Source organism: Aulostomus chinensis, chromosome 7 (genome assembly GCF_037954235.1).
Source record: "Aulostomus chinensis isolate RoL2024-O1b breed Wild chromosome 7, RoL_Achi_v1.0, whole genome shotgun sequence".
NCBI lineage: Eukaryota > Metazoa > Chordata > Actinopteri > Syngnathiformes > Aulostomidae > Aulostomus > Aulostomus chinensis.
The window spans coordinates 15,224,958-15,250,041 of NC_141326.1; the positions used below are offsets into that span (position 1 = coordinate 15,224,958).

General features: G+C 42.6%; 1 long non-coding RNA gene across 1 annotated transcript in view; it reads left to right on the forward strand.

Annotated features, from left to right (window-relative positions):
* Window positions 1-23,978, forward strand: part of LOC147258709 (uncharacterized) — a 36,156-nt gene extending 12,178 nt beyond the window's left edge. The window contains exons 2-5 of the long non-coding RNA XR_015116803.1: window positions 13,927-14,047; window positions 14,486-14,630; window positions 23,421-23,694; window positions 23,808-23,978. This is a non-coding gene — a long non-coding RNA (uncharacterized LOC147258709). The remainder of the gene's footprint in view (window positions 1-13,926; window positions 14,048-14,485; window positions 14,631-23,420; window positions 23,695-23,807) is intronic.
* Window positions 23,979-25,084: the final 1,106 nt, after the last annotated feature.

Below are 25,084 nucleotides of genomic sequence, written 5' to 3' on the forward strand. Positions count from 1 at the left end.
GCTGAGTTTTCTTCAAGACTGTCTGCCTTCCGTCTCTGCGTTTGGGTCACCGAACTTGACCAGAGTGAACTGAAACACACAGTGAAACACCAACAAGAAACTCCGTCTCAGATTGTGGAAAAAAAAAAGGGGCATCAGATGTTGACAGAAATTTCAGAAATGTAGTAAGAGAAAATGAGACGAAGACGTATTTAGTTTCCTCATCCATTCAATCCGTATCAAAGCTCATGCTAAAGCACATTGACTGCTGGTTAGCTGTCAGAAGTGCATTCATGCCCATCAGTCGTTTCTTTGAACAAATGTCTTTGACACCTTAGCTCAGTAGAACACGTGTCCTTCTCTCAAGAGGAAGTTCTTTTTTATTCGGTGTGAAAAGCTGTTCCAGTTAAATCCACTAAATATTCTCTGGAAAAGACAGAAGCTGCTTAAACTGCACTTGGACCTTTTTTTTTTTGGCAAAACTGTTTCCATCAACCTTTTCTGACGGGAAACTGCGGAATAAAACCTTGATGAAAACATGGCAGCTGTTTTTATTTTTCTCATGCCGGACCTTTTGGATTCTCCTGCATGAAATTTAAAGTAAAATCTTGCAACGTTTTATTTTAACTTGTACCAATTAAGTCAAGTTTATTTATAGATTACATTTCGTACTGCAGATTCAGACTCCGGAGTCTGCAGTGTCTTTTGATTCACTTTGGAATACATATTAACAGGATTTTATTTATTTTTTTTAGATTTGATGATAATTTGGCGGATAAAATGCAACCCCGTCCACAGCAGTTAAACACTGAGTGGTAGAGCTCTCGCTGCTGTCTGCTCCTCTGCACAGGAGACACGCTGACCCACATCTACTGAACGTCAGACCCTCATTACCTCATAAAACCCCGCTCCAATAAAGCCTCCACAACCTAAAAGTTTACAAAGACAAAGACAGGGCTGTAGCAGATCTTACAATTTGAGTACCTGCATGTTTTGGAAGCATCAAAACCCATCAGAGGCAAATCTGCTCCTCTAATGTACTTTCAGCTTCGGCCAAACGCCCGTGTTCATGCACCTTGAATGAGTGTGCGCAGGAAGTTCTCAGAGAAACAAGCCAGAACCAAATGAAGCCGTGCAGCTGGTCAACATTTTTATTTTAGGGAAACACGAGCCCTTTCTCTTGACAGTGTTGTGGGCCGAATCAGAATTGATGCTCTCTTTCAGGCTGGATTTTCACAGTTTTCAGGGGCTTTATTACCCCGTAGTTCTCTGAGTGACAAGGTATAACCGCTGTCACTTTATATGTGTTTATTTTCATCCATCTTCATTCTTTGAAGGTGTCTGTATTACTACTTGTCACATTCTATTTTTATTTGTCTCAGGGTGGGATTGTGTTGATATGGCAGGATAGACGTGTAGGGAGATAAATATATTCGTATCAGCTGTTTAATAGGGATGGAAGGTGCTTTACTGACATGCTGAACTTTCTTTTAGTTGTTTTATCTGAAGAAAATTTCCCACACCGGTTTCCATCACCAATTTGAAATATCACATTGGAAAAGGAGGATGGGAAAGACGAATAAAAACCAAAAGTCCTCTAATTCGCCAAACACTCACTCAAGGTTTTTTGACGCACGGACAAGAGTTAATATACAAATTAGAAGATAGAAACGATGAGCAAGTTCTGATGTTGCGACCCCTGAATTCATGTAATGGTTGTACTTCTGGTTTCACTGTGACACATGACAACATTGCTGGTAACAACAACGACAGATACACGTGGGCCAACGAGGAGCCCAAAATAGTCCTCCGTCTCCTCGGTGACGCAGTGTGCAGAATTATGTGTATGTCAACATCTTCATTTTATCACCTCCATGTTGGGGAAACTTGCCTTTTACTGCCATCCTTTGACAAAACTAGTTTATCAGCTCCGACCACTTGATGAAAAACGCTCCTAACCTCCCATTTTCTTTTTTGTGAACTTTCAAAAGCTTTTTTTTTTTTTTTCCACATTGATGGAGATGGAAACCAGGCTTAATGATTTGACATGACGATGAGACTGTGGGGCCTAGCTCAGTCTATTTAACTGAAGTCAGCAGGGCTCCGAGTCTAAAGGCTGGACAGCCAACATAAATGGAAAAAGTGGGTTTAATTTGGAATGCAAGGGAACGTTAATGGTGATGAAACCATGAGAGAAAGAGAGAGGAGGCAAAAAACAGCGAAAGTGAGGTGGTGAGTGGTTTTAGGGAGAAAATTGAAGACCATAATGATCCCACAATTAACCCTTTTGCTCCTCTTGAGAACTGAGAGCAAACAACCACAAGCTTTTGAAGAAGCCTGTGCAGTCAGAACTGGTGGAGCTAATCCACGGTGTGCGCAGTAGAACAACGTGATGGAGTTTGTGGTCGGTAACTAGGAGGGACCAGAGAGAAATAATAGTGGTTTTGTTTTGTCCATGTGCAAAGTGCACTGTAATTATGTGTAAACCGCAGAAGCAGGTTGCTGCTGGAAGCATCATTAATACTTCACTGTGGAGCCGAAGATCTCATTTATCGGAGGTATGGAGGAGTTTCTATAGAACAGACCTGCCTCTCTTCCACATTCTCACATGAATGACCCGCTTTTAATATTCCTGATAACAATGCTTAGTGATTAAAAACCTGCATGATCCCCACAGAAGAATGCTTCAGCAGGTTTGGTCAAAGGTTAGGGACACATACCAGCAGCAGCTGAAGAGGATGCAGTGAATACTTTTGAAGTGCTTGTAACCAACAAGTTAACTCTCACTTCACTCTCAGTCTCATATGTTTGATTCTTATTTTAAAAATAAAAAAATCTTTTACTGCTGTTTCTGACACAACACTATATTCAGAGTTGTCACCTCCTGATAGGTGAGGAACCTGCATGAAGCTTATATTCTCACTTTATTTTTACGCCCTTTACTTCTTGGTAGGTCAGAAATGACAAATCACCCGGTAAAAATTGTAACGCATTTACAGATGACACGATTTAGCAAGGCATAGATGATCAAATCTCTGGTGAAATTGAGCATTAAACTCCACATTCATTATTGCGATCAGAACCGCTTTCGTGTTAAGCAAATTGTTTTACGCTGGCTTCTCAAATCTTACAATACCGTGAGCCCTGATGGTGATTTTAAACTTCCCCCATCCCGGGATGTTGTCATCCTATAAGCTGCCTTCAAAAAGACCAGCATAACAACAGCAGGAACAGTGTGCACCTACAGCTCCTGCAGTGCTTGTACTAGTGGAGCGATCCAGAGTCACACCTCCCCTCATGGAGTGATAATGAGGAAAATGAAATGTGCGATCAAGTTTTAAGCAAAGGCTGATAGAGGGTTTTTATAATGGCAGTGAAAACGAATATGTAGTTTGTTTGTTTTGGTTTTTTTTTTTTTGTATTCAGCTCGGTCTTTGTATCCGTCACGATGTTCTCACAAGGCTTTTTTTTTTCTCCTCCTCTGTGCGTTTAATACAACAGGTCTTCAGGCTGCAACTTCGGTGTCCTCCTTGAACGATGCTGATGCTGTTGAACGATGCTGTCTAAAATGGGGGAAAAAAGAGGGAAACTCAGAGGGGGGGGCGCACCAGCATGTCGGGGTGTCAGTACTACTACTACTACTACTACTATCATGCCAGGGGGCGATCAAGATCAGGACAAAGTCTTGCTGTCATCTTAAACGCTTCGTCCGTCGCAGTTGCTCTGCTGGGATGAGACGTTTTCACGCTGCAACACTCACACAGCACCAAACCTTTGAATCTGTTACGTAAAACCCTTCCATAACTCAGATGATGGAGAGGCTTTCCAGCTGCTACTGGCCTTGAGCAGAGTGTTGCATCTTCTTGACGTGCAGCTGTTGTGACCTTCAGTTCCGCCATTGCCATGTTTCCATTTTTCTCTGTTTCTCAAGAACCGGCCATCCAAATCACTTCAATCCCGATGCTGCACTTCCTCACATACCCAAACAACACACCCACCCAGATTGTCAAGAAGAGTGAAGAACACACTAATATGCACACTTAAGAGAGGTTCTTTTCTTTATAGTTGGATTTAGAGCCTAATGTATGTTTTGCAGTACAGAAACAGCCCAGTCTCTGCAGGCTGGTCAGCTAATTAAACGACTGCTTGGCCTCAGAGGCAGTTAATGCTGTTCAATTATGAATCAGAGAGACGGGGTGAAGAGAGCGGCACAATCAATGGGAGAGAGCGTTGTACGGAGGGGCGGCGCAAAGATGGGATAAAAGGGATAAAAGCAAGGCAGGGTGAAAGAACTGAGGGAGGAGAGCAAATAAAGGATGATGAGTAAGAAGAAATTAAAGGAGAGGGGAAGTTTGAAAACAAAAAATAAGGGAAGAGAGTAGAATCGAAGACCGAAACTATTCTATTGAAACAAACACGGGTGGCGGTCCACACTTGATGTGGCTTCAGTGTCTTGACGCTTTGAACTACACAGTTGAGTGTCTAATTTAGTGTCAGTCTGGCTGTAGCAGAGCCTTTGGCGACATGGCACCCAGTGGTTATTTTGGCCCTCCTGACAGCCGGAGGCTTCTTTCTTTATCCTTCTGTATTTGTCACTGTCGTATCTTTGTCAAGATATTGGTCTTCAGCCGTTTCTCTTGGTGTTGTTTTCCATGGAGAGAAATTTGACTCCAAATGTGTATCATATCTGGTACAAATAAAAGGTTTACTGTGGTTTTCTCCATTCCATGTGTGAAATAATTTAACAAATGCATCCAGATTCCTTCTTTTAAAGATAATTTTCACTTTTAGAAAGGTTCCTCTTGTACAATGATGTCTAAAAATACTTGTGACAGTCTGTTACTTATGAAATATTTATGTAAGAGGTGTGAGGATGGATGGTCTGATATGAGTGGATCAGGTTTGTAGATGTACCTAACACATCACTAACATATGCATTTCTGAGGATGAGCCACCTTGGCGTTCTCTTGTCTCTGCTGCTGGTATCAGCTTTATTTGCCACCACCACCCATCAGTAGTTTATTTAAATCATCATATATTTAAATTTATGGGCTACTGTGGACTGTATAGGTTGTTTTTCCTGTATAGCTCTTTGAAATTCCATAAGAAAGCCCACATGACCCAGTTTTCTACCAGCATGAATTTTTGGGTCTGTCTGGAGAGCTGGAGACCCACAGAGTGTCAAAACTCCTCCTTGCAATTGTAACTGAACCTTTAAAAAAGCTGTGAAGTTCTGTGTGTGTGTGTGTGTGTGTGTGTGTGTGTGTGGGGGGGGGGTGTTAGTGGCCATTACGGGAGGTGTAACAGAGCAGTATCATGCTGGTTAAAACAATCATAATACTGCGTGTTTCTTTTTGTAAATAATAGTCTGACGAAAAAAACCCAAACAAAAAAGTATCACAAAGGACTCAAAATATTACTCGCCAAATGGCCCCATAAATAAAGTGATGGTTAGCTTAGATGGGCGCCCCCTCAACAGCAAATCTTTGTGGTGTTTTTGCACTAATGTGATCAGCCATGTGTGCACTAATCAGTATTTCTGCTAACAACATGAACAGGAATGTAGTCATTTTGTCCCAGGGGACATATTTGTGTTCCCACTACGAAAAGAATGTGGCCGCGCGTGGAGGAGACCACCTCCTCTATCCATCAATCAGAATGTCTGTGAGGCCTTTTGATATCAATTTTCAACTCCCGCTAATGTTTTCATGTCTTAAGCTGTTTTGTGTTTAAACTAACGAACAAAAAAAAAAACCCTGTAAATTTTAAAAGTGGTCGTTAGTATGTGTTTCATAGCCTCTTTTCTAGGGCTGTAATCTCCCAGTGGACTGGTCGATTTATTAGTCGATACGTTCTGGCTCGACCAAAATTCTGATTGGTCCATTTTTTTTGCCACATTAATTTCAGCTCCACTACAAACAAGACGTATCACCTAAAAACGGTAAGCTAACTTGTCCACCTTAAGTTGCCCCGTCAGTTTTGAATATATGAACATATCAGAATTGATATTTCAACGTTTTAGTCGAATAATTGTTTTGTTTTAATTGTATAAATTCTTACAGTGGACTTGCCTTTAGTGTTTGAGAGTAAAGTTTTAAGTTAAGTCTATTTGTGTCTCAGTCGCGATGCTGAGCTCCTCTGTTCAGTCTCGCTCGGTGCGCAGGACAAATGATGGTGTCGGTCAATTATTATAACGTGACAAAAACAATTGTCTAAATATTCCTCAACAGGTTTTGTGCTGATAGTTGACACAGTATAGTTTTAATATATAAGGCTTCAGTCGACCAAGAGTTTCTTTGGTTGATTACACCCCTATTGTTAACACAGTTGCTTTTAGAGGACTGAGGCTCAGCAGCTTCATTAGCTCATGGTGCCACTGGTTCAATGCTGGTCAGCAGAGTTACTCCTGGGTGGTAAGGCTAGTTAGCTTAGTTTGCTGAGTGGATAAGAGTGGACCCAACGTTGGGCTGAAAACAGAACGGTGCATCACGCTGCTGAAGGTGTGCTCTTTCTACAGTTTGTCTTTGAATAAATACCCATCAGCTCTGGGTAGATTTACCACAGATCAGTTTCTGATTGGGTCTAAAATTATGACTTTTTATACAAACAATACATCACAAATCCTTCAAGACGTAAAATGCCATCCAGAGATCCAAATCTATGTTTAACAAAATTAAATTGGTGGGTTTTTTTTCCTGTAGAAAAGCAGGTTGCTGAGTCTCAGTTTGCTCTTCTGCCTGACTTAATCTTTTCCCACAATCACATAATAAAAATGGAATAGAACTCTATGAAATATAGAACACAGTGAAGCAGCTGTGGATCTTGTGGTTAACTGAGAGTTGTTGTTTTTTTTTTAAAATCCCTCTGTAGAATCCAGTCATATGTGCACATTGCTGCATAATATATAGTATAGACACATTCACACACGTTGTGGACACACACATACACGAGCTGATATACACACAAAAATTAAATCAGTGTAGCGCTTGGCACTTGTGCTTCCCAGGGCCCCAACCTGCTGGCTGATTCAATTTTCGGGGCAGATCTGCCAACAATGACCGCAACATTCACCTTTAGATGGAGAGAGAGAGGGGGAGAGAGAGAGGGGGGGGGGTAGGCGGGGTTGGGAGAGGCAAAGAAAGGGTGAGAGAAAAGGTGACTGTTACGGTGTACTTTTAGAGTTAGAGACGGTGTGTGAGTGATGGGAAGTGCAGCTGAATGAGATTCTGCCAACGTCACTCCAGAGACTGAAGTGTGAGGAGGGAAGGCAGACAGAGACACTAAAGCTTCCTTCACTTCTTGATTGTAGTTTTCAAGGAAAACAAAGTTAAAACGTGCAATGCGAGCAGGTAGTTGTCATCTACGCTACTTTTCAGAATAGTTTTCTCGTGATCCGTTGTGACATCCTGTCAGCCAATAAACAGCAGCTTGAATATTAGACTCCAAGTGTTCGCACCACTGACCAGCAAAAACAGGATTCATGTCAACACCACTATATTTTTCCTGCTACTTACTGGGTGCATTATTCACACAGTGAGCTGTATCTGCTAGTTATGCTCACACAGACGGTCAGTGGAACAAAAAGGCAGTATTTCACACACTCTGGCGTTAAGATGTCCTATATCCTGCCTGTTTCATCTCAAAGATGTTTGGTGGATTGTCTGTTTAGCTGTGTGCAAAGATGTGTTCCATGTAACCATAGAAACCTGACCTCGCTAACACATTACCGATTACCAAGTTAAAGCGACATCTCCTTGACTCTTCACATCGGTACTGAACTGCTCCTGAGAAGGAGACTGAGCCAGCGATGCGCTGGCATGGGCAGCCCATCTCAACAAGGAGCAGAGATGTAATATGTGCTGCTGTGCAAAGCAGCACAAATGAATGGAGAGCACTTGAGAGATGGTTAAACCCACCCACCACTGTCTGGAGCCACGCAAATCCGTCATACTTGGTTGTAGACGCGTGATTCAAAGTTTAAACAAGTGAAAAGACTTGGTAGTTTATATGTCCAGTCATTTTGATATCTATTCCAGCTTTATGACATTACAGTGTACTCTGTTTAAAGAGCGAGCGGCGCAGCCGTTGATACTTTCCTCTTGTTCATCAGTCGAAGGTTAAAGAGAGAAGAGAACAAGAAGAGAGCGACCCACCATAGATGGTTGTTGCAGCCATAATGATATATCTTTATGGACTATCGGATGTTGTAATAATGCACAATGTAAACACAACCAGCAGCGTGTTGTTTCACTTTAACAAAGAACATCGGCTGATGAGGCATCATGGTGATCCAGGAAATATTTACTTACACACCACTGATGACACACACAATCTTGGTGGATGGGAGGCGTGTTGTGATGGTCCATCAGGTGACTACAAAAACATCTAGGCAGGTGCTAATGAAGGTGCTGCAGGAGGATCGTGTTGGGTCATCCTCCAATGTTTCAGGCTGTGTGATGTTGAAGGACATTATAAATACGCCGCGTCTTGTATGATTGTGTTTCTAAATCAAGCCACATTATATGTACTTGTAAAAATCTGTAGCTGCATATGTATTTCAACTAATGTTCATTTATATTTGTTGTCCCTTTCAAGACTAAAATAAAGGTTAAAAAAAAAAAAGACTCCGGCTTGAAATGGCTCAAATTGCTTCTGCTTTAACAGCTTCATGGGAAATTCCTGAGAGGGAGATTTGGGGTTTTTAATGATGCAGTGTTTTGTTTTTTTCTCTTGCATCCTGCACTTTAGTGCATAACTAATTTAAGCTATGTATAGTTTAGATATGGCCTTTGATAATTATGACTCTGCAGTTAGTCACACATCATACTGTATGTAACTGAGATGAACAGACTTTAGACGTACATACAGTCCTTGTTGCACTGAAGGCTGCTATGAATTCCTGGCGTCTAAGGAGCCCAAGTGTTGAATCATCCGCAGGATGACATCACATTTGATGACTTATACTGCGTTTGACTGCTGAGCTTATTTTCCTTCCCTGTTCTATTTGGCTCATTCTATTGTGAAGGGTCTTCTACTGAAAGAAAATAGCGTCAATTTCTAAAACATGAAGCAGAGAAGAAAAAGAAGAAATGGCATGGAACAAAAACACCTCATTTCATTTTTATGTCGCCACGTTATGTGACCTTGAACCTTTGACCACCAAAATGTTTTCGGTCTATTTCTGAGACCTAGTGGATGTTGGTGCCAGTTCTGAAGAAATTCCTTGAAGGTTTTCCTTAGATAGGTGAAGAACGCACACCCAGGTTGCTACGAGTGCGTGTGTGTGTGTGTGTGTGTGTGTGTGTGTGTGTGTGTGTGTGTTCCATCTTGTGTGATAATTTAGTAAATTTCTTCATAGTCATATGGAGCCACACACACCAATCACACACACTGACGGAGGTTGCGCAGGAAAAGGGGGGCGGGGCACTTTGGAATACGTAGATGATGCAGAGATGTGAGGAATCTGATCAGGAAAGAAGATGAGACAGGACCGAGAGAGAAGAGACAAGAGAACAAAGCAGGAAATTCTTTTAATTGAAGTCTTTCTGCAAAAAATGACCCGAATGCTGCAATGACTCTGCCCTGCGAGACATCATGAACACACGCACTGACTTATGTAACAGCATAATATCCTTGTCTGCACACAAATAGGTTGTGTAGCAAATACATGTCTGCTAAATCACATTTCCAGCTTTTGTTCTCTCAGAATTCAACAAAGGCAAAAGCTATATTTAGCAACTTAGAGGCATTATCGCTCACGTTTCAGTGTTTCCCAGTAAAAGGCTCCCACAAAACAAGCAAAACACAGCCAATCTTGCCAAACTCTCGCATAAACAATTTCTCCTCTTCTCTTTTGAGCTTTGCATGTGTGGACCTATTTTTCTGCCAGCTACTTTGACCCCCCCCCCCAAAAAAACCCAAAACAAAACCTGAGTTGTGGTTCAAGCTCTGTCCAATTTAATTCTGGAAGATGGAACGAGGGAATTTTTTCCTCAAGGCTAAATCAGCAAAACAGGATGACACTTAATTGGCCAAACATATAATGAGCAAATATCTGAGAGGATTTGGAGGCAGCAGGTATGATTCCGCTTTAATGTCTTATCTTAACATAACCAGATTCTGGGTGAAATATTGAATGAATGCTCTGACACTAAAGAGTTGGCGGAAGTCGTAACAGCAGAGAGGCCACATCTGTGTGGAAGTGGAAGGGCAGAAGCTGTTGTCATTGCTGTTGTGTTTATGGAACAGCAGAAACTGTGCAGACCGTGTAAATTCAGCCTTCAAGGCGGTATTGTTTCAGTGCAGACAAGCCAAGCCTCACGATGGCAGGGTGCTGTGGAGGTATTACAGAATGTCTGCAATCGTGGCTTCAGACTCCAGGACTTTGCGCACTGAGTCCGTTTTTGTTGTTTCTTTCATTCAAATGTGTATTAAAAATCTGTAATCCCCTTCCCCCCCCAAAAAAAGTTAACCACAGAAACCTTGCATCATGAGTCCAATTAGTGAGCAGTGAGGATGATTGTAGTGATTCTGTTGAGAGTTTCACCTGTTGACAAAACAACTGCAGATTTATCCCGATCACTTCCAGGTGTGTCTCAGGGTGTCAGCGGTCAACGTTGCTCTGCAGTAATGCGCCAATAACCTATCCTTGAATGAAGCAGCTGTTCTGTGTGGTCTTTGTCATACAGGGTTTTGTTTCGGGAGAAATGAAAAAGTGCAGTGCTATTTCAGTTTGGTTTGTGTGGAGGCTACGGTAGCTCTGAGTAGTCAAACAACGTGTAAAATCCTGAAAATCAAATCTGTTGTAAAAAATACTGAGTGCTGCCCCCGCTACCCAACCCTGGATAAGCAGAAGAAGATGGATGGATGGAAAAAATAATGACGGGTGGAAGCTTCAGAGTCGGTTTGTAAGTACGGTGGACATTACATGAGGTTGTATTTTTCTTTAATGTGCGGCAATTTTGTACAAAAGAAAAACAGATGCAGTGTGCATAAGGCTTCAGTTCTCGACCTCCTTGCGTGACGTGCAGGTGTTTCTGGACACAGCCTCCTCATTTTGATCTCTGGCTGCTGAAACAGCTTTTGTGTCAGGCAGGACAACATTAACTATAGTCAAGTACAAATAAATGAGTCAAAATGGTTGTAAGTGTCCAATGTCTTCGTCAGGGCTCCTGATTATGTGGGTTTTGTATGAATTATGGTGCATTGTTTTCAGTAAGTATGAGTAGAAATGGTAAATTCACCGTTGGCTTCTATAGTTAGCCGTGCTAGCTGAAGTCCTTTAAGGGATGTTAACTATTGATACACAGACCCTTAACCAACTTTTCACTTCATAAAAAAGGTTAATGATATTAATCAGGAGCAGCACTCATCCGCAGTATTGTCTCGCCGTTTTCGGGTTTAAGAATAAGAAAAAACAAATAGACATATCAGCTTCAGTTGTTTCTGTTGCCCCCATTCGGCTAAAAGAAATCCATTATTAAAAAAAAGCGTTCATTGTACACCAAAGCTAATGTAGAAGGTTTGTAGCACCTGTATAATCCTCTATGTTCCTGTCACACCAGCTTGACTGCTGTGGTACTTATTACCACCTAAGTCAATATGATGGGACTTTACTTTTACGGTGGCAGAAATAACAAACACGAGTATTTTCCAGAACTCTTCTTGTTAGCATTGCGTGATGAACGGGTTGGCACCTCACTTGACGGCCTCCAACATCAGTGTGTGTTAAGACAAAAATGTTTACAACAAAGTCCAATTACCAATTAAGAGTTGAAACCCTGACAAGTTTCTATCTTTATGATATACAAAATAACTTGTAAGAATCTTTGCTCATGGGCATCATTTGTGGATGAAACAGTGGTAGACGTGTGAGTGAAACTGCTTTAAAGACGACAGGAAGGCAGCAGGAATCAGGAAGGCGTGCGACAGAACAAAAGATTCATTGTTATCGAGACAGACAGTGAAGCAGGCAGAGAGGAAGGTGCAAAAACAGAGGAGGTCACATATGCTCACTTCCATAGACATAAGCCCTGATTAAATTGAGTGTGTAGTAGCTGGCTGCTCTTCAGGTGCGTCTGTGCGTGCGCAGGCGAGAGTGTGAGTCCTGTAATATTGTCTCCAGTCCCATGGGCTGTAGCTGTGCAAACTCAATCAACTCCCACTCACCTCTGTGGCCCTCCCTGTACTGTCAGGCCACGACAAGACAGTGGCCCACCTTCTCCTCTGGCCTGAGAGATAGGGAGAGAGACACGGAGAGAGAGAGGGAGAGTGAGAGGGAGAGAGGTGTGTGTGAAAGAGAAAGTGCCTGAGTGTGGGCTATGTAAGAGAGAGACTGTAGGAGATATGCTCTGTGTTTGTGTGTGTGTGTGTGTGTGTGTGTGTGTGTGAGAGAGAGAGAGAGACTGCTTGTCTGTGTGTGGGCACTTGCCCTTGAAAGAATCAAAAGCCTCTGCAGATTGAAAGCATCAGTATGCCAGACAGAGGTTTTCACGTGTGTTGGGTTACACGTGTAGGCACAAATGTGTGTGTGTGTGTGTGTGTGTGTGTGTGTGTGGGGGGGGGGGGGTTCATGCAATATGTGTGCATGTAGCATTTTCTTATTCCTACACAAATTTCGTGATTGACTGACAACTGATTGAGTGTTGTAACTCATCTTCTTATGTATTTTTATCCTCTGGATAGGTGATGTATGCACACGCACGCACACACACACACACACACACACACACACACACACACACACACACACGTCACTGTCACCAACCTGTTGCTCTGCTTATGTATACACACACACACACACACACACACACACACACACACACACACACACACACACACACAAACACGAGTGCCAATCAGCAGCTTCTGCAATGACAAGTTGTTTGTGTTGGACTGGCAACATGCGAGGACGGGCAGTACCAGTAGAGACAACACCAATCAATCAACTAATCAATCATAATTGCCTTGTTTGCATATTTTCTGCATATTCGCAATCATCATTCATCTATGCAAATGTGCAGCAGGCTCTAGGGTCCAGGGAGAGAGAGGTCAGGATTGAACCTGGACCTGTTAGTTGGTGAGAGATCAAATTAGAGCTTTATTTAGATTTATGCAAATGTTAACACAGTAATGATATACAGCAGCCACAGCGCCCTTCTGTGTCAGTGAAGACATTAATGCGTCTACGAAAGGAGCAATGAGACGCGCTGCCGTTCTGCTCACATACCAGGTAGAAAATATAATACTAGCCACCAGCCTCACTGGTAGTACAGGACTGAGATATTAGCGTAGCTTCTCATTTTAGACATTGAATTTTGAGATCTTTACAAAATCAGCTGGATTTATTGACTGGTCCTCATGTGTAAGCAAAAAAAAATTCATCAATTCATTTTCTACTGCTTATCCTTTTAAGGGTCATGGGGGGGGGGGGGGGCTGGAGTCTATCCCAGCAGCAGAACATGCAGACTCACACAGAAAGATCCTGTGCTGGAGCCGGGACTGGAGCCCAGAACCTTCTTGCGAACATGCTAACCACTGCACCACTGTGCCGCCTCAAAAAAATATGATTATTATTAATGATTAAAAAATTCAATTGGTGTTTTCAATGTGTGTTCTACCATGTGGCACCAATGCGATGTATTCTTTTCCTGAGCTTTGCTCCACAATATTGTCACATACTGCTTGTTTTAGCCACCTGTGTATGAGATTTGATCATTAAAAACATCATATAAGTGTCACCTGCTCACTTTGGACACGATTCTACACACACACACACACACAGACACACACACACACACACACACAACTGTCTACATAGACAGAAACATAACACATGTAGCATTTTTAGTGGTCCCAACTAAATACTTCCATCAGTATGTAGTTTCCAGTGTACTGCAAGAGCCATCCATGATGGTGATCATGTAATATACTTTTACCTCTCTGTAGGAAGTCATGCCTTTGGTGTCTGCTAGCTGGAAGGTGCAAAAACCACGAGGCAAATATTGACTAAACATGGTGGAGAAGGTGCAGTAGAGGCCAAGGAGCGAGCTATGAAATCATGGGAAAGGTTTGTCACTGGTGGTAAATGCTTGAAGAAGTTCTTCAAGCTGAATTTAGGTCACAGACATATCTCCCCCTAGTGGTCACAGGAAGTTAGACTTACACAACTGACATCATTTGAGTCAAATCATCACTGCTTCATGTGAAGTGCAGCAAGATCATATATAGTCAGCATGTGTTCATTAGTGCCACCTAGTGGGCACAGGTAGCAACATCAGTAGCACAGTGCACACGTCTCCTGTACTTGTAACTTTAACTTGGGCCCAAGAATGCTAGTGCCTGAAATTTCACCTCAGCAGACGTAGCACTCTTTTTAGTTTAATATTTAATTGTTTTTTTTCTCAAAAGGATGAAGTGTTTTTCCCATTATACATAAAGACAATCTGTTCAGATCCAGATCACCTCGGGGTCTATATGTTTGTAACCGATTGTCTTGTTTCTATAGCACTTGAGGATGTGACGAAAGTAGCGATGGATCCGGGTAAAACTGCCACCGCTACGCAACAGGCTCATGTCTCTGAAATGGCAACTGTCATGTGATGTTCCCAGGATGCAGGGATGAGTAAGCGCGGTTCATGGAAGGACAACAGGTAAACCTCTGACAGGGTCGCGGCTGCCAAAGGCTCAGTGATACATGTGGAGGGCAATGCTACACCATCATATCACGCATCATTGTAATGCTGCTATGACGTGTCAGAACACTGGTATTTGTGTGTGAAAGTGCTAAGGCTTGTTTACATGTATATGTGTTCATTTATGGGTGTGAGTGCACTCATGTAGTTGCATGCATGCATGAACAGTAGTGTATATTCCCTTTGGCATGAGAGTGTGTCTCTGTTAGCTCCAGCAGTACTGTCCAAGACATGCTGAAAGGTTATTGGCTTCAAAACAGTTCAATATGTCAAATAAACACTCGGATCTGTGAGCAGCTGGAGACCAGAGTGATGGGAAGGAGAGAAGGACAGAGATGAAAAGGGATGAGCGCGAAGGACGGACTGAACGGAGGCAAAGAGCCACTGGATGAGGGCGTCTGGGGGAGGGAAAAGAGAAGAAAAGAGGGGGATAATTTGAGAGAACCTGAAAAACAAGAATACATTAGACACAGATGGAGCTGGTTTAATGCTTATTTAACGGAAAAATTCACACCTTTTGTAAAGTGAATAAACAACTGCTTTCAACAACTGATATTTGCCCAAGTTGACATTGTTGAACCGTGTCCAAAGTTGCGTGGGGACAGCGCAAAGATATCTCCTGACATCTCTCTGTTGAGTCAGACAACGGAGGAACAGCTGATCGCCCGTTGCTCCACACTCTCAACAGCCGATGTGTTTAATCAGTACAGGAACATGCGAGCTCGTCACACGCTTCATGCTCAGAACTCCTCAAAAATAATCATTATTGAGATGATCAATAGCCATGTTGAGGTGTGGAGTGTCAAGAGGCCCACCATAACACAGGATTAATTCATTACTTCCTCAAGGTTGCGTGACATTCATTACAGTCGTAACAATAAAATAGAAACTGTTAAACGGAGATTGGAATCAGTAAAAAAACACCAGTCTTGTGTTCAAAAGTCTTAACCCCTCTTGTAGCTAATGTGACATTCACGGTTGCAATCAGGCCCTGAAATGCACCAGCTCAGTTTGATACCGAGGGCCGAACAAAGGTTTGGGTCAGGCTTTGAAATTTTTTCAGACAGGCTTCATTTTTTTCCTGTCCCCCCCCCCCCTTTTTTTTTAAAAACATGAACCAAACACAAATAAAGCTGCCATGACGAGCAGTTGTCATAGTCACGAAGGTTGAGCACAAACTGGTAAATACTTTAATTGTGAAATGTAATTCACAAAATAATCAAGGTGTGTTGGTAGTGCTACTCAGTGTGTGTGTGTGTGTGTTTGTGAGAATCTCTCTGCTGTCTGTTAACCGTCACACCATCTGCTTTTCTGCATTACAAATGACAGATTAAAGACAGAATCAACATCAGGATTAACACTTTCACATAAGTGGCAGGGAGTTTAATCTTCAACACCGACATTTTATAAAGACACACACTGAATCAAACTGTTTCCAATGCCAGACCAACTGATGGGCAGATACCAGTTTGGTTTGTGTGAGTGTGCTGTAAAACCCCTGCTTTCTACAATCTTTAATTGTCTATTTAAATGAAGTATGTTGGATATTAAGCAACAAAACAGTGACAGAAACATAATCATCATTGAAAAGAAATGCATTAGATGGCATTGTGTGCACCTTGCATGAGAGAAAGAGACTGAGCCCACACACACACACACACACACACACACACACACACACACACACACACACACACAGCTGCACGCTGACACTAGCATCTCTAGTCAACAAATACAGATCCATGGAGAAGTGACCTTGGCTTTAATAGAGACAAACAATGTAAAGAGGCAGTAAGAATGTAGATGTTGAATGTTTTCAGTGCTTACAATTGAGCTTTCAGTGGACTTTCAGGTCGGTATTTTTCTTTTCCCTGTTGCAGAAAATGTTTCTTCATGTTGTTCAAAGTCAGTACCAAACTATCACGCACGTCAAAGTTTGCAAATGCCTCCAACAGCAGCTGCGTGAATTGGATAATAAAAAAGTAAACTTGAATAATTGGTGTATGTTTTGTATGTGAGTGTTTGCATGTGTGTTTCTTTTATGATGAGATGAGAGAAGCTCCTTATGGTATTACAGTTAAAGTGTCACACATCTCCACTTGTCTTTTGCTCATTTATTGCCTTGAGCTACTACATGCGTTGCCACGAAACTATTACTGCTCTTAATGCGCGTTGATGTCCTGCTATGAAACTCTCTGCTGATGTCACTGGTGGTGGCCAGAGGATTGACCCTAATGATTTGTGATCTTCTGACTTTTCATCAGGTGACACCAGCAGCTTAAACTTTTCAACTTTTTCTTTTTCAGTGAAATAGCTTGACATTGACCCGGATCGGTACAAAATGTTAGTTCATGGCTTTGGAGATTCCCTGACATTCCCTTCAGTGAGCTTAGTGAAAATATCTGGATTGTTGTGAAAGGAATAGTTTTAAACCCGAACCCTGCTTTTATCCACTGGGTCATTTGAGTGTTTTAATTCTACCAAAACTATTAACATTACCTGAACTTTTTGTGTTCAGCACCGATTATCTTTGCGCTCGTATGTGACACATCAGTGCGAAAACATCTCAAATGTAGAGGACTGCATGTACTAGCGTGGCTGTTTCCTTGTTAAATTACTGTAAGCATCACACAAGTATCGCGTTTTGTAAATGGATTTACATGAAGCTTTTACGCAAACAAAAGTGACACTGAGAGAGTTTCAAATTGTCCGACAGTTATTCAGCCCTGTGCTGTTGAGGTATATTCATTATTTCTGTTGTAATATTGGTTTTGAAGGTGAGGTGATACAAATGTCCGTTAATAAAAAGCCAGAGTAGATAAGCGGCGTCTTTCCTCTGCCAAACTTTGGAATTGCGCACAGAAGTGGCATAGAATAAAATTAAATCTATATACTGTACATTCCCACTGTGTGTGTGTGCGTGCGCGCGTGTGTGTGTGTGTGTGTGTGTGTGTGGACGGAGAGTCGGCAACTGGAGTGGTGGGATTGTGATGTGAAAGGTTTCACAGAGACGTTCTTAATCCAAAATTTCAGGTTGTCCAGGAGTACTTTTGACCTCACCTGTCTAGTGTTTCACGGCGAGACGCTCTGTTGCATCAGTTCTGATTTGACTGTTCAGACTGATGCGACTTCATCAGATCTGTATCTGATTTTGGACTGTATGAAAGTATCTCGATCAGATTTCGTGGCATTTGTGCTCTTTAAAGCATAATGACAAAAAAAAAAAATCTGAGTAAAGAAATAAATCAGATTTGGGCCATGTTCGCCTGCAGTGTGACTGCAGCTTAAATTGGAGGGAAATAATGAAATATATTGATTTAGCAATATATTCATTTGAAAAAGTCATTAGGGTACTTGTGATTAAACAAATTTGATTGAAAATCATCAAAAAATATATCTACAGGCCTGCAACATCCAGTAAACATACAAAATCTACTTGATAAAAGAAAACATAATACCAGAATCATTCTTAAAACCAGTGCACAGCCATTTGCTCTCATACAGAATCAAATCAGTGCACAGTGACGTCAGAGTCGTGTTGAAGAGCACATGCAGATGTACTGACAAGAGGAAAAGGTGAGTTGACTGGACGGAGTGTTGATAGACTGATGCTGAGTGACCATCTGCTCCAGTTTTTCCCCTCTTCACCCTCGTTTGTCACTGAAAGCATCTCTCTCTCTCTCTCTCTCTCTCTCTCGCGCGCACTGATCACAATTAATGTTGAAAAGAAAAGTGTACGATAGACTTCACCCACATTCTCATGTATCCAGGATAACCAAGGCTCATATCTGTTTTTGTTTGTTTCCTTCAACATCATCATCATCCTAGACAATATTTGATTATAATTTGTGACACCATAAGAGATCCACTGTGGCCATGTGGATATCATGGTAACACCTACAACACTTGAAATAGTATTCAGTGATGGACGGTGCAGTTAATCGTGGGAAAGAAGTATCAAGTATAGAGGTAACTCCATACCCGAAGTAAACCTGAGGTTTTCACTACTAGCTGGAAAGTTCATTCTTATCCCAAAAACTTCTCATGCAATGAAAACGTGCAATGAATACATTCTGGTGTGAAACCAAACTTAAATAGGCTATTGCTGGCAATAGATTGGAATCAAATGAATAAACCTCCTTTGTGCATGTAGCACCTCTCTACCATGTTGGATATAATTTGGTGTAGTCTTTTTTTCTGCATAGTTTTTGCAGAATCCCGCAAAAAACCAGACTGACAGGCAAAAGTGGTGACCTCCTTGACCAAGGTAACGACAAGGCCTTGCACCCCGAGTGCATCGTCCTTTGGCTCTCTGAAAGTGAGACTTAATTAAATACAAATCAGTAGAGGAAAAAGATGTCCTGACAGTGCTCTGATCCGTGTGAATGCATGCGCGTGCGTGCTTGCGTGTGTGTGTGATAGCACAGATGTGTGTCTGTGTTCAGGCTGTAAGCCTGTGGCTCAGTGTGACAGTGATCATGTCTCCTTGTTCTACGCTGGTTTCTGTCAAGTCACATTAACTTCCCTAATACGGCATTTATCAGCTCTGGCACACTAGGTCACTGATTCCCAATTAGTTGGAAAATGCTCAGCTGATTTGACTTTGTCCCTGAAGTTGTGACTCATCTAATGGGAAGGGTAAAGTTGAGTTTAATGAAGCAAATCAATTGAGAAAACAAGCAGAGTTTTCTATGATGGCTTCATCATCTGTGCTGTGACTAAAACAAAGACCAATAAAAATAAGAGTTAATAGTATTCAGGGACCGTAAGCTGCATGCAGGTGACACTTTTATGAGGGAATTTAACAGTTTCACAGCAAAGAGGTAGTTTACACACACTTGCCCCAAGTCACGCATTTATCAGTCATGTAATTTTTGGTAAATGCTTTATTTCCAGACTGAAATTATTCTCATTCTCTGGAAGCTTTCTGATGCAACAGACCTCAGTATGACCTCATTTCAGCCTACTGTACACAGAAACGTGGTGGTGCAGTGGTCAGCACTGTCGCCTCACAGCAAGAAGGTTCTGGGTTCCAGTCCCAACTCGAGCAAGGGATCTTTCTGTGTGAGTCTCCATGTTCTCCCTGTTCCTTTGTAGGTTCTCTCTGGTACTCCAGCTTCTTCCCACAGTCCAAAGACATCAAGAGGGAAGAGGCTGATTGATACTCTAAACCAGGGGTGTCCAAACTGGTCCAGTAAAGGGCCGGTGTGGCTGCAGGTTTTCATTCCAACCAAGCAAAAGCAACACCTGATCCAACAAATGAGCTGTGTGGACACAGCTTGGTTGATTTAAGTAGAATCTGGTGTTACTTTTGCTCGGGTGGAATGAAAACCTGCAGCCACACCGGCCCTTTACTGGACCAGTTTGGACACCCCTGCTCTAAACTGACCGTAGGTATGGATGTGAGTGTGAATGGTTGTCTGTCTCTATGTGTTGGCCCTGTGATGGACTGGTGACCCGTCCAGGGTGAACCCCGTCTCTCGCCTGAAGGCTGCTGGGATAGGCTGCATTAGAAAATGGATGGATGTACACAGAAACAGGAAGTAAAATAAATAGAAACTTCAAATACAGAACTAGTTAAAGATTGATGTCTGCACATCATATTTTCAGCTGGCTCAAATAATATGTCTGTCTGTATCAAATTACACTGATGTGATGTGTGGTACAAATAGTAAGCCAGTGCCTTTCTCCGGACGTCTGCTTTTCTGGAAAAAAAACAAATAAAATTGCAGAATGGTTCTTAATGGCTGAAAGCCAAAAGAGAACAAGAGAATGAGAACAGGAGGTAATATCACATGCTTGAAGAGAAGGAGGATGACCAGGCAGACAAAAATGAAGATCATCCAGGAGCTGACAGGACTGAGCTACAATAAGAGGAAAATAGCAAGGGTAGTGATATTGACAGATAACTGGGGGGAGGATAAACAGAGAGGACTTTTAATGAGACAAATATAAAGTCATTGAGAAGGGAGGATTATTCAAACCTGTAAACAATCAGGAGAAACTACACACAGAATAGAATCTTGAAGAGATTATATTATATTATATACATAGAGGAAGACAGATGGACAGGTAGAGGAAGAGTGAGAGGGCGAGGCAGAGGAGAAAGGAGAGGATGAGACTGCCAGAAATGTCATACTTGACATTTACCTTCCATATTCTTCAGTAAACAGAAAGAGGAAGGATGAACAGGCGAGATACAGAGAAGGAGAAGACATAGAATAAGTATGGGATTTTTTATTATGTGGCTATATAAATATTGAACAGATTTAAATTCCCCCCCCCACCCCCCCCCACGGATGGTGGTGTGTGTCTTCCTCAAGCTCCAGTCCTCTACCAGAAGTACTGGGCAATTACCTGCCTCTGCACCACATGGAAGCTCATGTCAGGCATCATAGCGGCTAACATGAATTGGCACCTGGCCCAATACTTGAGCGGGGCCCTGTAAGGAATTGGTTGCAACACCAGGGAAGCCAAATACCAGGTACCTGTCGATAGAGCAGTCACCCAGGACTGCAAGACCATGCAGACCAACCTGTGCACCACTGACTGACTACAAGAAAGCCTACGACTCCGTGCCACGCACACTGATACTGTATTACTGGGAAATGTACAGCATCATCAGGACACTAAAGAGCCTTCATCAAGAACTCAGTGGGTCTATGGGGGACAACTTTGGAGGTTAGCATCAGGTGTGGTGTAAGATAAAGCATCAACACTTCCTCCACATGAATGACATAAATCTCTAAACAAGGAACTAGTGAGACATCGACTCACTGATCCACATCACCAGGATCTACAGCAACGACATTGGGACGTCATTTGGACTAGATAAGTGTGGTCAGATGGTATCGGAGAGAGGAAAGATGATCAGAACAGAAGGGTTTGAGGTACCAGAGGGAAGCATTGCTGATGTTCAGGATGGCTGCAAGTACCTTTGGATCCCACAGACAAATGAAAACCACGAAGAGGCTGTGAGGAAGTCAGCCATAGCTGGCAGAGTAAGGCAGGTCCTGAGAAGTCAGCTCCATGGGAAGAACAAGGTCCGAGCCATCAACACATACACATGCTGACGGTCATCACATACCCCGCTGGTGTCACAAGCTGGCCAAAGGAGGAGATAGAGACCACTGCTATCAAGACAAGGAAGCTCCTCACAATGCAGGGAGGGTTTCATCCCAAGTCCAGCCCCCTGAGACTAAGTGGTGTGAGGGAGGCAGTGGAGTGAGGGTCCAAGACAAAACAACCAAGTTTCAGGACTACTTCAGGAAGATGGCCCCCAAAGACGAACTGCTAAGTGAATACTTCAGGCAGCTGAAATTTGATAATGGGACTTCCAGATCCAGACTTACAAACTGCTGATGGTTTACCAACTGATTTCGTGCTGATAGACAAACAGCAGAAGACGGTATTTGTCATAGATGTTGCGATCTCAAGCAACAGGAACAAGAAGAGAAGGAACACAAGAGGCTTAATAAATACCAAGGGCTAAAAGCGCAGCTAGAGCAGATGCTGGGAATAAAGGCAACAGTGGTGCCTGTAGTCATGGGAGCGGTGAGGGCTGTGGCCCCCCAACTGGGAGAGGGAGAGTAGCTCCAGAATATTCCAGGTACAATGTCTGAGGTCTCTGTCCAGAAGAAAGTAGTCCTTGGAACAGCTAAGACACCGCACAGAAGCCTCAAACCCCGAGGCCTCTGATGGAGGACCTGAGCTTGAGGAAGACACATACCACCTCCCCCAGAGAGGTGTGTGTGTGTGTCACTAGACCACTTGAAAGACATTCTTGTAATAACATTGAACTCAGAAACTGCCTATAAACAGCAACACATACTATGTTAAGGTGGACTTGACCTGCTCATCTGTTTTTATACGGTGAATAACGACAAAGTTACAAAATAAAGTAATGGAAAAATGGCAGAAAAGTGAACTCGCTGCACATAAAGATGAAGAGTGTAACTCTGTAGCTGCACCTCACTCTGTATAAATGTGTGTCTGTGTTGTGTACCCTCCAAAGAGAGGTGACTAGTCACTGATTCAGCAGAAATGCCCAGCGTGGGATGAACTCTCTCAGCGGTCATACACAAACACACACAAACACAGAGAGAACTTTACGCTGGCACTCTCCCACCAAGCTACAGCACCATCTACCACACTCTTCATCCAATGATCATGTGTCTCTTTTTTGTCCTGCAACGACAACGAACTTGAAAACTCTTCTTAACTATTTTATTTTTTACTTCTTACCGAATGTAGTACTTATCTGTGCTGGTAATGTAGGTATCTGCACATTATACACAAAAAACTGAGTACATTCCAGTCTAAGTGTGTGTGGTGTCTCCTTCAATAACAACAAGCCAATCAGAGGCAGAATAGAGCTGTGGGTGAGTACCCTGTCATGTTAAGATCCATGCTGGTAGCAGGTGTTATCACCCATAGGTTTAGCCTGCACCCTGCCTCCCCAGTGTGAGACTGTGACTGTCTACACACTAGCGTGTGTTTCCGATGGCGACTGCACTTCAGATATGAGGTGGGCGTGTCATGAACCAGCAGAGACATCTCAAAATGTTCCGATTGTTATCATGCATGCTGCTGCGTGTGTATTTGCTCGAGTCAAATCGATGCATGCAGACTTGCGTGCATTAATTAATCAGATTTGTCCTAGTTTTGATGGCCGGGAGCAATGTGAAATACTGTAATGTACCACAGTTTTACACTTCAAAGAGTTCTACTGTATATTATCATCTGCAGGTTTGAAAATCCTTCATGCATCCTGAACGTATGTGCTGCAAAGTACACCGGTGCACAAAAATACTGATGAACTCCAACTGAGGAACGCACTTTAGTGGGAAACAACATGTTCCTAGAGACGTTTTTATCTGGAGGCTGATCTCACAGAAAATACATGTCAATTACAGTTGGCTTTCATTCGGTTTTGTTTCTGGAACACAAATGCTTCAGGACAGAAAACACATCAGGCAGACAGACACAGGGCTGCACCTGTCTCCTCAGTAAAGATTAAAAGGTAAAAAGTCCCTTCAATACTCCAATATTTCTTCTTTTTTTTTTTTACTGTATATTTTCCTCCTCTTCTCTCTGTTTTGTCCTACCTGTTTCTCTTTTCTCTAACCTCCACAGGTGGCCCCGACAGCTGGCCAGAGAAGTAAACTACTCAGATCAAAACAAGCACCTGGAACAGAAAAGACAAAACACAACAACAGCAAAAACAAATGAGAGACAAGTGCTAGAACTGTGGATTCCGAGGGCTATTTTTGGAAAACTGCCATATAAGGCAACAACGGCAATAAACCATGTTATAATTATAAAATGCTGACAGTGTTTATTGTAACGCCGCCATTTGTGGAGGCTGCATCTCACAGCTGTCTCACAGCTGTAGACTGACCTCCCGCCATCCTTCACGTGGTGACTTTGGCTTCTCCGGTTGTCTCCTTGTTCTGCTGTCTTGCAGTAGAGCGAGTGGAATCTGGCCAGCCTGCATGGAAATATTTGTTATAAAGCAAATAATACAAAAACAAACAAACAAGCAAATGTGGCAGAGGGGGGCTCCCTGTGCTAGCCTTACCAGAGAATAAACCGCAGCTGTCTGGGGGAAGATGTTGCTGTATGAAGAGTGTGTGAGCAGTGTGTGTGTTTCAGGTTGTTCTCGCTATTTTTAAATCATTTTCAGGATATATGATGTCTTGTGTTGATATACAAAGCCAAATGCATGGTTATTTATCAACCCTTTTTTTTCTGAGAGCCATTTTTTCAGATGTGTTTGCAAATGTACTATTGTGTGTGTGTGTGTGTGTGTGGTTGTGGTTGTGTGGTTGTGAGGGCGGGGCAGAGGTTAATTTAGCCCAGCGGTGAAGAGCCCTTGATAAAGAGCAGCCTGATCCCTGTTTAATTACCTCCCTTCTACATTTCATCGGCACACACTGGGTCATAGGTATATGTCTGTGTGCGTGTCGTGAATGTAGGATTTAGGCTTTCAGAAGGGACACACACACAAGTGCGATTGAGTGAACACTTGTCTGACATTTCTCCATGTATATTTGTGTCCTATATGCAAGGGAAGGTTTTACCTTCTGAGCTTTGACATTTGATTTGCTGTGTATGTGTGAACGTGAGAGACGAGCGTGATGAGAGAACCTGAGGCGCGGGAGAAAAAGATAGTCAGCAGGTGGGGAGAGTATGAATGTGCGTGTTCAGGAAACAGAGTTTGAGAAAGGACATGGGGAGAAGAGAGGAGATGGAAAGGTTCCAGGAAAGAAGGTGGGAGAGCAGAGGAGGAAGTGAGTAATGGAGGGGGTATCCCTGCAGCGCTAACACACAGAGACAACTGTGATTAAATACTAATTAAACATGTTGGATGTCTGAACCTGCTCTCACTTTAACTCCACACTGATGCTTCT